Genomic DNA, 13,726 nt, shown 5'->3' on the forward strand with positions numbered 1-13,726 from the left:
AGGTCAATAAATTCAGATTACAAAGGAATTAAATGGCTTTTAAGTGAGGCCAGGGTACTCTTCTGAACATCCCAATTCAGGGAGGTGACACAGCAAGAAAGTACAACAAAGAGCTCATAAGGAATATAAAACAAAAAAATCTACAAAAAAACACCTGAAGGCTACCAAGGCTCAAAAGTGACTACCATTTTCTAGAAGCAAGGCTGAAGGAATCAGTGCTCCTCATTGTCCATTGTCCTCACAGCAGAGGCAGGGATCAGGCAAGGACACAAAGACTAGAGATAACTGCATCACACATGGATACAACTGGCACCTCTAACGAGATATTTTCTTTATCTGACCATGGGAAATGTGGTTAAAGACAAGAGGACATTCACCTCTCACAAAAGGAGGAGGATGCCTGGGCACTAACTTGCCAACCTACTGGAAGGTCTTTGACAAGGACTAAAAGTGGCAGGTGGGAAAAAAAAATCTAACAGCTAAGTCTAAACAACAATTTATAATGAAACAAATAACAACAACAACAATAATAATATAGTAATAACAAAAGCACAGGCTATCCTAATAAAGAGGAAAGAAAGAGAATAGCAGGGTTTTGACATCACTAAAGTACAAACTACCAAGACAGGAAGAAAATCTTGAAGCAAACAGAGTATCAGAATATATAAGTATAAAAATTACACAAACATGTAGAGACAAAATCATAATGGTCCAAAGCACAAAATTAACAAGGAATGTCCAGAATAGCAAGAATCCATTCTCTTAGCACATTTAGGTAGATGAGGAAAAATGTGGCTCTGTAATCAATGTAGAGGAAGTTCAACTGACAGATGATGTGAGTAGGCTGAAAGGCTTAACACCTTTTTTACCATCATTCATTCAAAATTTCAAGTGGAGAGACATGGATAATTCTTCTCTAACTCAATACCCACAAAGAGGGGTATGGTATGAACAAACAAATTAGAGAGTACTAAGCTAAGTTAAATATTTTTCAAGTCATTTGTATATGAATTTATCCTGGTCTCCTTAAAGAATTGTCTGAAGTAGACTTTGTGACTTTGTAAAAGACAACAAAAGACTCAAAGAATAAATTTAGCACATACTATGCAAAAAGAGAGGAGGGGAAAAAAAAGGAGAATTAGGAAATTCCAAACCACAGAATTTAAGCTTAATTCCCAGAAAAACTAGTGCACAATGAATCAAACCAGCTTTTAAGCACCTAAGTATAAAAGATGAGTAACACTCAACACTGATTTAAGAACAAATCATGCCAAAACAGCCTAGTTTCCTTCTCAACAAGAAAAGAAACATCATAGAAAGCAAATGTCACGTACCTTGACTTTATTTTGGCCTTTGACATCTTACATATTTTTATATGCAAGCTAGGAGCAAAACAAGCATATGCATGATATCATACAGATGCAAATCTATTTTGGATAAGGGAATCCATGCAGTAATTATCAAAATACATGAATGCATCAGTTGGGTTTCTGCCCTAAGTTTTGTTCTATTTGATGTTTTTATTAATAACCTAGATGATGAAATAGAAAACATTTTTATTAAACCTGTAGAAAAATGAACCTAGGAGGGCAATGAGTGGCTGAATAAAATTCAAAATTACCTTGGCAAATAAAAGAAACCTCAAGTGGCACTGGATGAGGTGCAGTAGAACTACAGATAATGCACCTGGGCAGGAATTATTAATGACACTAATACAAAATGGTGATAACTGAATAGGTTGCAGTTTTTCAGAAAAGGATCTAGAGTTCCTGTGAATTATAAGCTTGATACACATTAGCAATATTTGACAAACAAGGAGTAAAACATCTTTTTAAGGTTTCTAAATAGAGATGTGTAGCTCCAAGAACAGAGGAAGTAATCTTTCAGCTTTATTCAATTTGGGCAAGTTTCAGGATTTAAGAAGACAAATTATGGGTTGTGCTGTCAAAGTTGATGTGAAGCATCCACCAAAAAACAGAAAGTCTTTAGAACAGAATCCAATACCTACTAGATCTTTCCACTAGCCTGATGCCAGCAACAAGTCTCACCAAAGTAGCAGCAGAAAATAAAAAGAAAACTGGTCATCTGCTCACTATCAGGGAAAGAAAAATGAGTAAAAGGTATGAAACTCCTTGAAAGCAGCAACAAAGGTAGAGTGCTGGAAATGAACTGCACCAGGGCACAGTATTTTGGTTTTTAACAAAAACTTGATGAATTTGTTAACACATTCATCATGACTGTACTACTGCACTAAGAGAGCAGAAAATCTAATAAGGAGGCCTCAACTCCATTCACTTTCAATGTTTTCCAGCTCTTCCAAAAGCAATGAAGTTTCTTGGTACCAACACATTGGCAATGACATCTCCCAGTTCCGTGATGCATCCCAAGTGTGCACAGGTGGAGACTGTCTGTACTGTTCCTTCCTCCCCTTCAGAACAGACCTCTCCACCCTGTCATCTTCCCAACCTTCTAATGCAGATTCTCCTTTCCAGCAGCTATTTACACAAATAAATCACTGTCCACGCCCTTCTGCCATGGCTAATCCCACGGCACTGGTCCCTGCTTCAGTCCCTCCCTGCCCTCCTCATCCCCTCAAAACCCCTTTCCCTTACCCCATCCCACTCCCTGCTCATCCCCATGGCCCCTGCCCCATTGCCTTGAGTCTCCCCCCTGTCTTGAGGAGAAGCTGCAGATCCTGCCAGGGTCAGTGTTTTGGCAACAGCTGCTGGGGTGGAGCAGGCTGGGTTACCACCACCAAGAGAACCAAGTTACCACCTGCCACATTACTTGCCTGAAGCACTTTTCAGATGTTTGGGGCAAATACCTGAGGAAGAATGTTTATCATGAGGTCAGGTAAGAATGTTGGCAGCAGGGCTGGGAGCTTCTAGCTGTCTGAGTGTCTCAAATGTCTCAATGGATTGCTCTAGTCTGTGGCAAAAATCATGAAAGAACACTGCAGAGAAGTGATTTCCCAAGTCAGACTTCATAGCTTTTTGCCTGCCTAGAAGACAGGCACCTCATCTGTCCCAATGTATAAGACTTTGCACAGCAGTTCTGTTACCTGGGCTGTCACTCCAGACAAGATGCCTGCTGGCAGAGATCTCCCTGAGCTCAGGATTTCACTTGGAGGCAGATACCCTGCAGATACTGCTAAGCACTGTGGTGTCTGATTCCCAGGATCACACACAGAAGACACAGCTGGCCAGCAGGGTGGTCTGATACATCTCAAATAGGAGACCCAGAGCAGAGGAGATGCTGCCGTGCTGCTTTTGCCAACACGTGCACGGCTGGGAAGTGTAACGCAGACAGTGACCCTATGGGCAAGTCCCAAACCTCACAGTGCCCTGCAGATCTGAAAGCACTCCACATAAAAGAACATAAAGGCTCTTCCCATCCATTAAAGTCCACCTACTTGACACGCAGCTATAAAACAACAATCATGTCCTAAAGAGACATAAATACATAGTATCTATGGCCTCAGGAAACACAGGAAGTTTGCAATTCTTTCTGAATAAGAAACACAGGCAAATTTATAAAGGCCTGTTCCTACTAATGTGGTAGCAGAACAGTTTGGAGAATGAGAACAAGACTAAGTTTTAACATTTTTTGAAGAAGTTCAACCATTACCCAAACTCATTATTCATTTATACATTCAGACTTTTTCCAAATGCACTACTAGTAAATACTAGTATAGGAATAAGCACGCATATAAACTACTCTGTGTATTTCTGTGATGACTACAGTTAATCCTGAAGCCACTGAAATTCTGCTAATGACAAGACACATCTACAATACAACAAAATCAAAATACCAGGAAGCAAATCCATGCCTTAGTGATTCATGTTTCTGACTCTGTCTAGTTGCTCAGTGCTGTCTGCTTCTACATTACTTGAAACCTCAAATATCCAAACAGCTTTCCCAATATCCACATATAAAACTTCAGAAAAATGAAGCCATTTCCTTTCATGTGTGAATCAGCCTGTAGATTGCATAATATCTAGTACAAATTAACAGTGAGACTAAGAGCTTATTAAAAATAAACAAACAAAAAAGTCTCTTTCATATGGCTAAATATGAATATCCATTACTAAGTCAAACAGAACCCAAACTGATTGAAAACCTACACTGTTCATAGACTTGGCCAAATTTGCCATGACAGAGTAAGGTAGGAACTTCCTCCATGGCTAGTTTTTTCCAGACTTGCTCATGAGAAGGTTTTCCTTGCCTACCTCAAAAGTGTTTGGTTCACTTCACTTTCAGAATCTGAGGTGACCAAAGCATACACACAACTTGATTTCTTTAACAGTTCCTGCCTTCCTCCAGACAGCCATACTTGTTACTTTCATGTAAATATCACACTCTGCAATTACACAACTTCTTAAAACAACATTTTTGGCAGAAATGTCATGCCATTTATCTGGAATTTCTAAGCTCCCTAGACCAAAGAGCCTTCTGGCCAACCATTATCTAAAATTGCTCTTCTAAATGCATATACCAGTAGAAGTTCTTTGCATCCAGAAGCTTCAGCAGGTGCTTCAGGGCATTAAGAACTTTGGTAGAAAAGCGGCTATTTATGTAGAAACATAAATACAGAATTGGGCAAGTAGGATGAGATAATTAGTTCTTTCAGAGCTTAATACTTGACAGTTTTAGGACATATGTTTTCATATTAAAAATCTCAGAGCAGTTAGCAGTCTTGAACAAACACCTCCTCTTTGATGCTAGCAGAACTATCTCCAACAAAGCTTTCAAGTTGGTTACTGACTCTCTGCACTAGCCTGATCGAACTAGAACCTACAGATATTTTCAAAATCCATCCTTATGCAGAGGGTTTTCATTGTGCAAATACAATGCTGTTCAGCATGGAGATTTTATCAACTAACTCACAATTATTCATTAATTATGGAAGTTATGAATTAACAGCGCTTTAACCTTATATGTGTACTTACAAACAAAGTTAAATTAAACAGCAGTAATACAAGTAAGGTACTCTGAAAGACTCTTCAAAGCACAATCTCAACATACAATTACAAGCTTCTATTTTCATACTGTGCACAGGCCTCTTTAAGACAGAATGAGTTTCTCCCAAGCAGCTTGTCATTACTAAGCTGCCACCATATTCTGTTCTGCCATCACAACCAAACAAACCTACCCCAAAACCCTCTATCTCATCTTTGAACTACACTGGAGTAGTCAAATGTAAGTAAAGCAGAAACAGAACTTGTGAATACACTTGCTTTTCTTGTAATAATTCTAGAATTCATTGCAAATACTCAGCATCTCTAGCTTTGGTATGTTTTATACTGGAATTTTTTATGTACAAATTGACTGTAACAGAGAGTCATCCTCAGTATCTGTGGACCCTTCAAGAACTGCACAGGAAAACAAGTGTCCAAGGAGAGGGAGAACAATCAGTACTGCTCTGTCAACAACAGTGCAATAGTTGGCATTATGATATTTCCCTCAAAGCAAACAAGCTATTGAAATTGGTTTTGTTTCGGATCCCCAGTACAGAATTAATTGCTTGGGACAGTTTATCTATCTCTTAAGCCAAGCCTGCATGGGGACACTGAGAACGTTAAGGCAAATCAACTAATGCTTTGACACCAATGTGCACACATTTAATTGTCTTGAAGCTGTGAGTAGATGCTCTAATTCAACAGCAAAGCTCCCTGTAGCTCCTTATTCAGTTAAACTAGATTGGTCTAAGACTAATTTACTCCTGAATTAAAGCAGTCCCCCAAGGACTCAGCACAACTCGTTTTTGCATACTAACTTCATGCACTTAACCAATTTGCCTCAGCTCTTCCTGAGTTTCCCAAGCCTTATGGAGTTTTCAGCCCACAGCTAAAGGGAGCTTGGCTACTTCACCTCCAATGCTGGGAACACCAAACTGAGTGTTTTTCTCAACATTTTACTTCTAGAACACAGAAAAAAACACACAAATTTTAAGAGAAATTCCTTGCATTTCTCAGCTACTTCCTGCTCCAAGGTGACAATTAATTCGATTTGGAGTTTATAATTACCTTGCTCCTCTACTCTCAGTCTTCAGCTTTGTGGAAGCCAGTTCTTGGAAGATGGCATGTTCACACATGAACAAAAAAACCCCAGAAATAGGCAATTAAAATAATGCAGGTGGACACTAATTCCAAAGTGGGATTTGAACTGTCACATCATCTTCTTTAGAGGCTTCAAATTGTGTTGAAGCCATAATCTACTGACACTAGTTCTGCTCCTCATGATTTGGAAATCACAATCATGTCACCATGTTCTACTGTTTCTCATCACAACCACTGCTGTGGTACCTCAGCACTCTCTGGAAATGAATCATATCCCATTAATTCAACACTAATTCAGTTCAATACTAATCCTAAACTGGGGTTGATATTTCTCAAAATATTATAATAAATTTACCTATAAAAAGGATTGATTATTTTTAAAACAAGTTAGTTGCTTACTTACTGTGAGAGCTCAGACTCCCATTTTATTAGGTCAAAATGTGAAGCACTTCTTAAGCTATAAGAACTCTAGGAGAAGTAAAGATGTCTTTCTTCCATCCAGGGTCATTAAAACTTAACCTGGATGGTAGCAGTAGCTGGGGAACACTTTGTTTTGGCCTGACTGCATGATTGTGCAGGTTTCAGTGATGGTTTGAGTGTACCTACACAGACACACTTGTGCACACACAAGGGCAGACAATATCCCAAGGTACTTCATAAGAGTAAGTTCATTGACTGAGCTATCAGAATGATGAACTAGTGTTAGACTGTACAGCAGCTAGCTGAAAGGAGTGTTTAGAGGAATAAATAAATATACATAATGCCTGCCATTTCCTTTCCCTAAAATAAATTCATTCATTATAAACGAACATCATCATCTTTAGAGACTTCAAATCCTGTCAAAGCTGTATTTACTGACACTGGTTTTTGCTCAGCACGATTTGGAAACTGCAATCTTATCACCATGCTCTAACATTTCTCATCACAACCACTGTTGCAGTACCCCAGCACTTTCTGGAAATGAACCATATTCCATTTAACCCTTTAAAACACCACTCAAGCCAGGCACCACCAGAATCCAGTGGGTAGCAGGCAACATGGGATGCACTGGAACATGGACTGTTCGAATTTGCATTTTCAATTCTAGATGTTTTTAAAACAAAGTATCTAACCTCTCAGTGTCAATTAAAAAAGGAATCCCAATCCCAAAGGGATTAATAACAAAAATAAGTATGCAAATGGAGTGAAGCCCTCTGGACAATATTTTCATTGATTTCCTGGAGAGAAGGACCCCTAGTGTCCAGCTGGATTTTAGCCAGCCTGGGGTCTGGTGACTACACAGCATCCAGGATGAAAAAACATCCTATTTTGTAAAATATTTCCTGCAAACACTTTACCATCCCTCTTATTTGGAAATTGACTGATGAAAGGAAAAAGAAATAAATACGGTTCTGCTTTCCTAAACTAATTATTTCAAAATATAATCAAGGTATCATGTGATCACCTGGACTCTGAGGATTCATCATTACTGATGAACAAGAATGTGCCTTGGTACAGTAGTTTCAGTTGTTGATTATGCACTGCAGACACCTATAGATAAACATCTCTATTTGTAAAAAATGAGCACTGTCTCTGAGAGCAGTTGCTGATGAGACTTTAAAAGCAGCATCAAAAAATGTAATGCGAGAAGGATGAGGCTGCCCAGCCCTGTCATGTAGTAGCTTTGCTTTCTAAGGGGAAAAAAAATCTGCACGATTCCTTATGATCAGGGGTTTACCCATTGATTTGGATAATCATTCAAATGGCTAAACAGACCTCTAATTTGAAAATAAAAACCGATTGATGCAATCACAAACAAGTTCTGAAATTGTGATTTATAAAAAAGAGGCAAAATCTTGTTCTAAGCCAAAACACACACACAGTTACCTTTTTCTAATCAGAGCATTCATTTCTCCTCATTATGATCTCACAAGCACATTAAAATCTTATTAACATTAATTACTTCTGAGCGTCTATGCATGAGCAGCGACAGGCTTGCGTGCGCGCGTGTGTGTATGTGTGTGTGTCTCTGGATCATATCTACATTTATATACCTTGCTGCACTTTGCTTATAAAACATGTGAAAATATTGCTGCTAACACCAATTAGCTAATTTCACACACACAGAGAGTAAGCTGCTGTCTCGCTGCACAGCTTATTATAGACCAGCAGACAGATGGACAGACAAACAGACGCAAAAAGCATCACGGCTCCTCCTAAATGCAAGATCGAAAATGCCTGGCACCCCCAGGAGTGCGAGTTTCATCCTCGTAAGTCTGAGGGAACAAAATGACAAAAATAATAAAAAAAATAATAAAAAAATTAGGAGACAGCCAAATATCCCATTTTCTACACAGATGGGTTCAATGATGAAGTGATAGAGACAAAGAAAAAACTGGCAGGCAGACAAGCAGCAGGCGCAGAGAGAGATAGGCAGAGACAGATAAACAAAGCAACAGAAAAAGAGATGAAAGCATATTCATACATGTGAATTTGGGCTAAGCAATAGTAACTTCAGTCCACCAACAAGGTAAGGAAAGAATGGCAGAGGCAAGAGTAAAACCATAAGAGTGACTTCCCAAGCAAAACCCTGACACTTTACAAAACTGTTTACGGATTCTATTTACACTGAGCACACCAAATGTATCAGTGCTGCTGGTGACGCTCAGCTCCACCACAAACTCCACAACAAACATTGGAATCTATGCACCACTATGGGACTGTGCCTTCCTCTTCTCTCTCACCCTTTGTTTCCATCTAATTTAGATTCACCTCTATCCTACTTCTAAACCTTGTTCTCCTGAACCCTTCTCTCTGCCAGGTGTTAGGATACAAACAACATCAGCATGGCTCATCGTGCCTAAGCCATGCTTATCCATCACTGGGGAATCAGCTCCTCAACTCAACTGCTCCTTTGCAGAACCCAGGTGGACACGTGCCAGTAATCTTCCTCTCTACCCAAATACCCATCTCTGCTCATCTTCTGCAACTCTGAAAGAACTGCAACCCTGAACCAGAGTTAAAACTTCCACTGACATCAGTAGGATACAAGGTTTACAAGTGTCAAAATTTGCGTTTCAGCCCTACTATCCTTTCTTCCCCTTGTGTATTCTTCCACTGATGACATCATCAGGCAAAACACTGTAAAGAGGGAAACAATTAAAGCCAAGGAAGATGGTTTCCTTATTGGGAATTTTTTTGAAATGAACATATCTTAATTTCTTATGGTAACATATGTGTTTGCATTTTCTGCTCACTCCTCTCAGATCAAGAGAAGTTAAATGTGGCAATAATTACTGTATTATCCCCAGTTTTTTTTTTTACCTAAAGGTTTCGGAGCATTTCACAAGCTGTTCATGAAACTTCAAGGCATGCAGAAGGCTCTCCCATCACTTTAGTTCACTGCCAGGGAACAGAAGAGCAGAAATGAAATACCCAGATCAGTATGAAAGTCTACAGCAGAAACAAAACGTCCTCTTATTTACATTTTTCATATATTCTCTTCTTGCACATGTCATATCTAAGGTCATTAGAAATAGTACCTGAATTAAAAAAAAAAGAAATAATTCAATATCTGAAAATTGTACTCAGGATCCTTGATTTGTACTTATCTCACTCATGACCTTCTCCTAATGCTGCTTATCCAGAAGAACAATACAAACCCAGCACAGCTGCTGAGAAAACTACCACAAATTCAGTCAAGCAAGTTTGGGATATATTGGGTGTATTCCAAACATCCAAATCAATTAGGGTGCATTCTCAGTAAACCCAGTGGTTCCAGAAAGCTTTGGAGCTTCTAAGCATGGGCATTACTACAGCTGTCTTACACACAAGTGGTGAGCTTGGTGCACCTTGCCCGAATTCTGCCCGGCTCGGTTTTGCTGTGCACACACAGCAGATCTGATTACACTGCAGAGCAGGAACCATGGCATATGGCCCCTTCTGCCACAAGGAGCGGGTTCCTGACCTGCTGAGGCAGAAAATAAGGAAGCAAATTGAACACCACTCCATTTGCTCAGCTTACTGTGCTTCTTTTGTTAAGGTTAAATATACAGGCGTTCAGAAAAAGGATATAGAAAAGTAAAAGTGTTATAAAATAAACAAAGAGCAATAAAGATTTGAAGCTTTACAGTTTTATGCGTATGACAAAGTAGGCTTTTTCCTGCATCTTTCCTTAAAAATAGAGTATAGACCATTAAAGTCTCTCTCAAATCATGCAGAATTACTTCCTCTGAGAGGAAGTAAGATTCTGACAAGGCAAGGAGCCTCGACAGTTCTGGTTAAGAGAGGTTCACCCAGAAGTTCAGTCATTTGCTCAGGCCTGTCAGAAAGTCTGGAGAAACCCATGACCTGTCATTCTTCCAGATTCCAAACTCTTTGCTGTGTTCCCACCTCACTGATTTTTATGCACATTGAAACTTTGGAAAACAGGACAGCCAAGCAGAATTTCCCCCTGAACACATCAGCCATCCCCATCAGAAACTAAGGAAGGGCCATACAAAGATGTGAGTTCAATATAATATTTAGGAAGTAAGTATCCTCTAGATTTGCTGACTTAATGCCTATATAGTTTTTACTCTTTAACCCATTTTTGCCCCAAACCCATATAGATACATAATTGTTCATGGCACCCAGAAGGAAAAATGGTGTGTCCTATAAAACACTGCTTTGGCATTTTTGAAGACTGTGTACGTCCTAATTAAATATGGTAAATGTTGTACCTCAGCAAGTTAAAAAACCAAATCCAGAAACTGATTTATTATAGTAAATGTATAACACTAAATGCATAAGGTGCTTAATAACAGAAAAAAGCTGTCAGTTTTTATTACTGCAAAAGCATGTAGAGGTAACTGTGCAGTAGGGAAGCTTTGTAGAACATCCCTGTGTCTAAATTTTGCATATAAAGTGGACACAAGTATCCTAGACTAAGAGGACCCAAATACAACTGACTCTAGGATGTCTCAAAGGACCAGTGCTTACCAACAGAATAAATCTGAGAGACCATCCAACCTCAAAAACAGGTAATATGATAATAGATAATAGTGTGAAAGGGGAACAGGGGGAAGACCTCTACTAAGGGATGTAGAGGGGGAAAGATATTTACTGTGTTTCCTGTACAAAGAAACGTGACTTGTCTTTCTCAGGTGGAAATTATCCCAGCAAATCTGGTCTCCATCTACTCCATTCATCTGCTTTGTGAACTTTACTGTGCTCTATCTGCCAAAAGTTCCAGCAGGCTGAGACACTTTGAGAGTACTTAAGAAGTGTGCTTGGAGTCCTGAACAGCCTCCAGACCCAAACCCCTTTGTGTCCTTTTGGAGGTTAATAAGACAAGGTTTTACTGACTCCATCCTGGCTCTTATAAGCTTATTTGGGATTATTGAAATTGGAAATTGCATATGAAAAAGCTGGTTCATGCTGGTTCATGTTTTTAGGAGGGACATTCATCCAATTTGCCCTTCGACCCTTGAAATATGAGACATGCCTGAGGAGTGTTCTTTGTTGTAGTCTCACAAATATATCCAGTGATGATGAGTCCCTATGTCTCTGGCAAAGGCAAAACCTTATTGTGCATTTCAGTTTTTCCCTTTGTAAACATACTATACTAGATGAATTTGGCTCTCAAGGAAGAAAGTATTAATTGTGCTGGCTAATAAAACTTTCTGTTGCTGTCCTTCCAATCTGGTCTTCTAAGCATCAACAGACATTAAAACTGGCTCTTGGGAAGCGAAAAAATATCAGAGAGCAGTACAAACCCAAAATTTGTTTGCAAGTTTTCAAGAACTGAGATCTCAAGATCTTGAGAATCTCATACTCAAGTAACAAAAAGTTAAATGCAGCTATTCCTTGTACAGTTTTCAGGCTGAATATACAAGCAATTCAGTTCTTCCCACTGTTCATTCTCTGAGAGATGTCTCAGCAGCAACACACCTGTGCTCTGCCCAGATCCAGAACTTGTGGGCTCCCATAGGCTTTGTCCCCACTGACAAGTTAAAACAGACAACAATCCTATTTAAATTCCTGTGCCCAAAGAACCCTTAGGGGCTGTTTTCCTCTCTCCACACTGCAGTTTGCAGACGTTAACAGCTGTTGCACACAGAGCAGACACACACACAAGAAGTTCAGAACAACGTAACTATCTGAAGGCACGTTTGTCTTCATATGTGATAGGGAGCTCCTGTCTTGTCTTGATGACTATTTAATGGATCAAGCAACACCACTATGTATTTCAGCCAGAAATAACTTTGCCCTTTGATTATTACCATACAAAAAGAGGTGACAGACTGATCCAGTTTTGAACATCTACCTCTTGGACAAAGGTAACACTGGAGCTCATCAGGCTATATCCAGCTAAGAGAAATCCAACCATGGGAAAATAAAAAACCTGAAGTTACTTTAACTCAATTAAGAGAGTAATTATTTAAAAAAAAAAAAAAAAAAAAAAAAAAAAAAAAGGAAACAAAACACCAAAAAGGTTTTCCTCTTAAAAAATTCTGCTGTTAAAGACTTTGTTGACATATTGGTATACTAAATGTATTTGGCCTCAATATCCAGTTACTGTAGAGTCTTTGTATCTCATTTAGGAAGTAGAAATAAGACTTTTATGGCAAAGAAATCACATATGCTACAATACCACAATGGTGTTATTAAAAAAAGAAAAAGAGAAGGCTAACAGTCTTTAACATAGCCAAGAATCATCTGAGCTTCCTTTGTCCATGGAACATGGTTTTTACTTTCCCAACTCCCATCTGCATGTACAATACACTGAGGAAGGAAGAAAGGCCTCACTTCCTTCTTCTCTCTGTGCCTCGATTGTTTCTGATTAAAAAATGGAAATAATAATGTTAATTCAGCTACTGAAATTAGGCAAAACTAAATTAGCTACTTTCATTAAACACTGTAAGATATTTGAGTAAGTTTCTTCAGAAATGCAAAGTGCTGTTTATCCATATCAGCAGCTATCTATGCCTAAACTGTCCTAGAACCTTTTGTGAGCATTCTCTATTCCTGCTGAACTCAGCTTATAACTGTTTTTTGTTCTGAAGGACATGTGTAACTCCTTTATCTAAAAAGTCCTGGAAAAGACTTAGACAGAACTGGCGCCTCACATTTTTGGTTAATGAGAACAAAGCAAACCAAAGCAACAACAACAACAACAAAAAGAAATCACACAGAGTCTCAGGATTAAGCATTTGCACATAAGAAAAAAAGGCATCATTTTGGAAGCTAAATTCTTTGCTGCCTTTGCCTGAGTATTATGAGAATAATCACCAACACCTTGAAAAAGCAAGCCTTTTCATCAACTCCATAAGCTGAGATTTCAAGGAGAGATCTGGGAAGAATCTTATTAATACACCCAAGTATGCTGCCACAAGGGAGACAGTATCTAACACAGCAGAAAGGAGGTCAAATGCAGCAGCACTGTCCTAAAGAAAACTGTCTCCTGGTCACAAATCACTTGTGGAGTACCATGCATCATCTTTACAGTTTCAGACATATGCCAGCTGCAACCAGTAGGAAGAAATACAAAGCTTAATTCAGCTCTTGGTTCAAGGTTGGTTCTTCTGAATTTCATGGAATTGGTCCACTTTTATAAAAATGTAACATAGGGCAAAATACAACCCATAAACATTTTAACAGATACACAGACATTCAGAAATTTCTTGTGGAACCTCTTATCCCAAAAG

At 38.9% G+C, this 13,726-nt stretch overlaps 1 protein-coding gene across 19 annotated transcripts in view; it reads right to left on the reverse strand.

The window, feature by feature from the left end:
- Window positions 1-13,726, reverse strand: part of ZBTB20 (zinc finger and BTB domain containing 20) — a 477,873-nt gene that overhangs the window by 426,076 nt on the left and 38,071 nt on the right. For 6 of the 19 annotated variants that reach the window (XM_056496808.1, XM_056496792.1, XM_056496881.1 and 3 more), the window contains one exon: window positions 9,363-9,440. The exons of the other annotated variants lie outside the window; for them this stretch is intronic. The gene's annotated coding sequence lies outside the window, so the exon portion shown is untranslated. The remainder of the gene's footprint in view (window positions 1-9,362; window positions 9,441-13,726) is intronic. 19 annotated transcript variants of the gene reach the window in all.

Source organism: Oenanthe melanoleuca, chromosome 1, assembly GCF_029582105.1.
Source record: "Oenanthe melanoleuca isolate GR-GAL-2019-014 chromosome 1, OMel1.0, whole genome shotgun sequence".
In the NCBI taxonomy this organism is placed as follows: Eukaryota; Metazoa; Chordata; class Aves; order Passeriformes; family Muscicapidae; genus Oenanthe; species Oenanthe melanoleuca.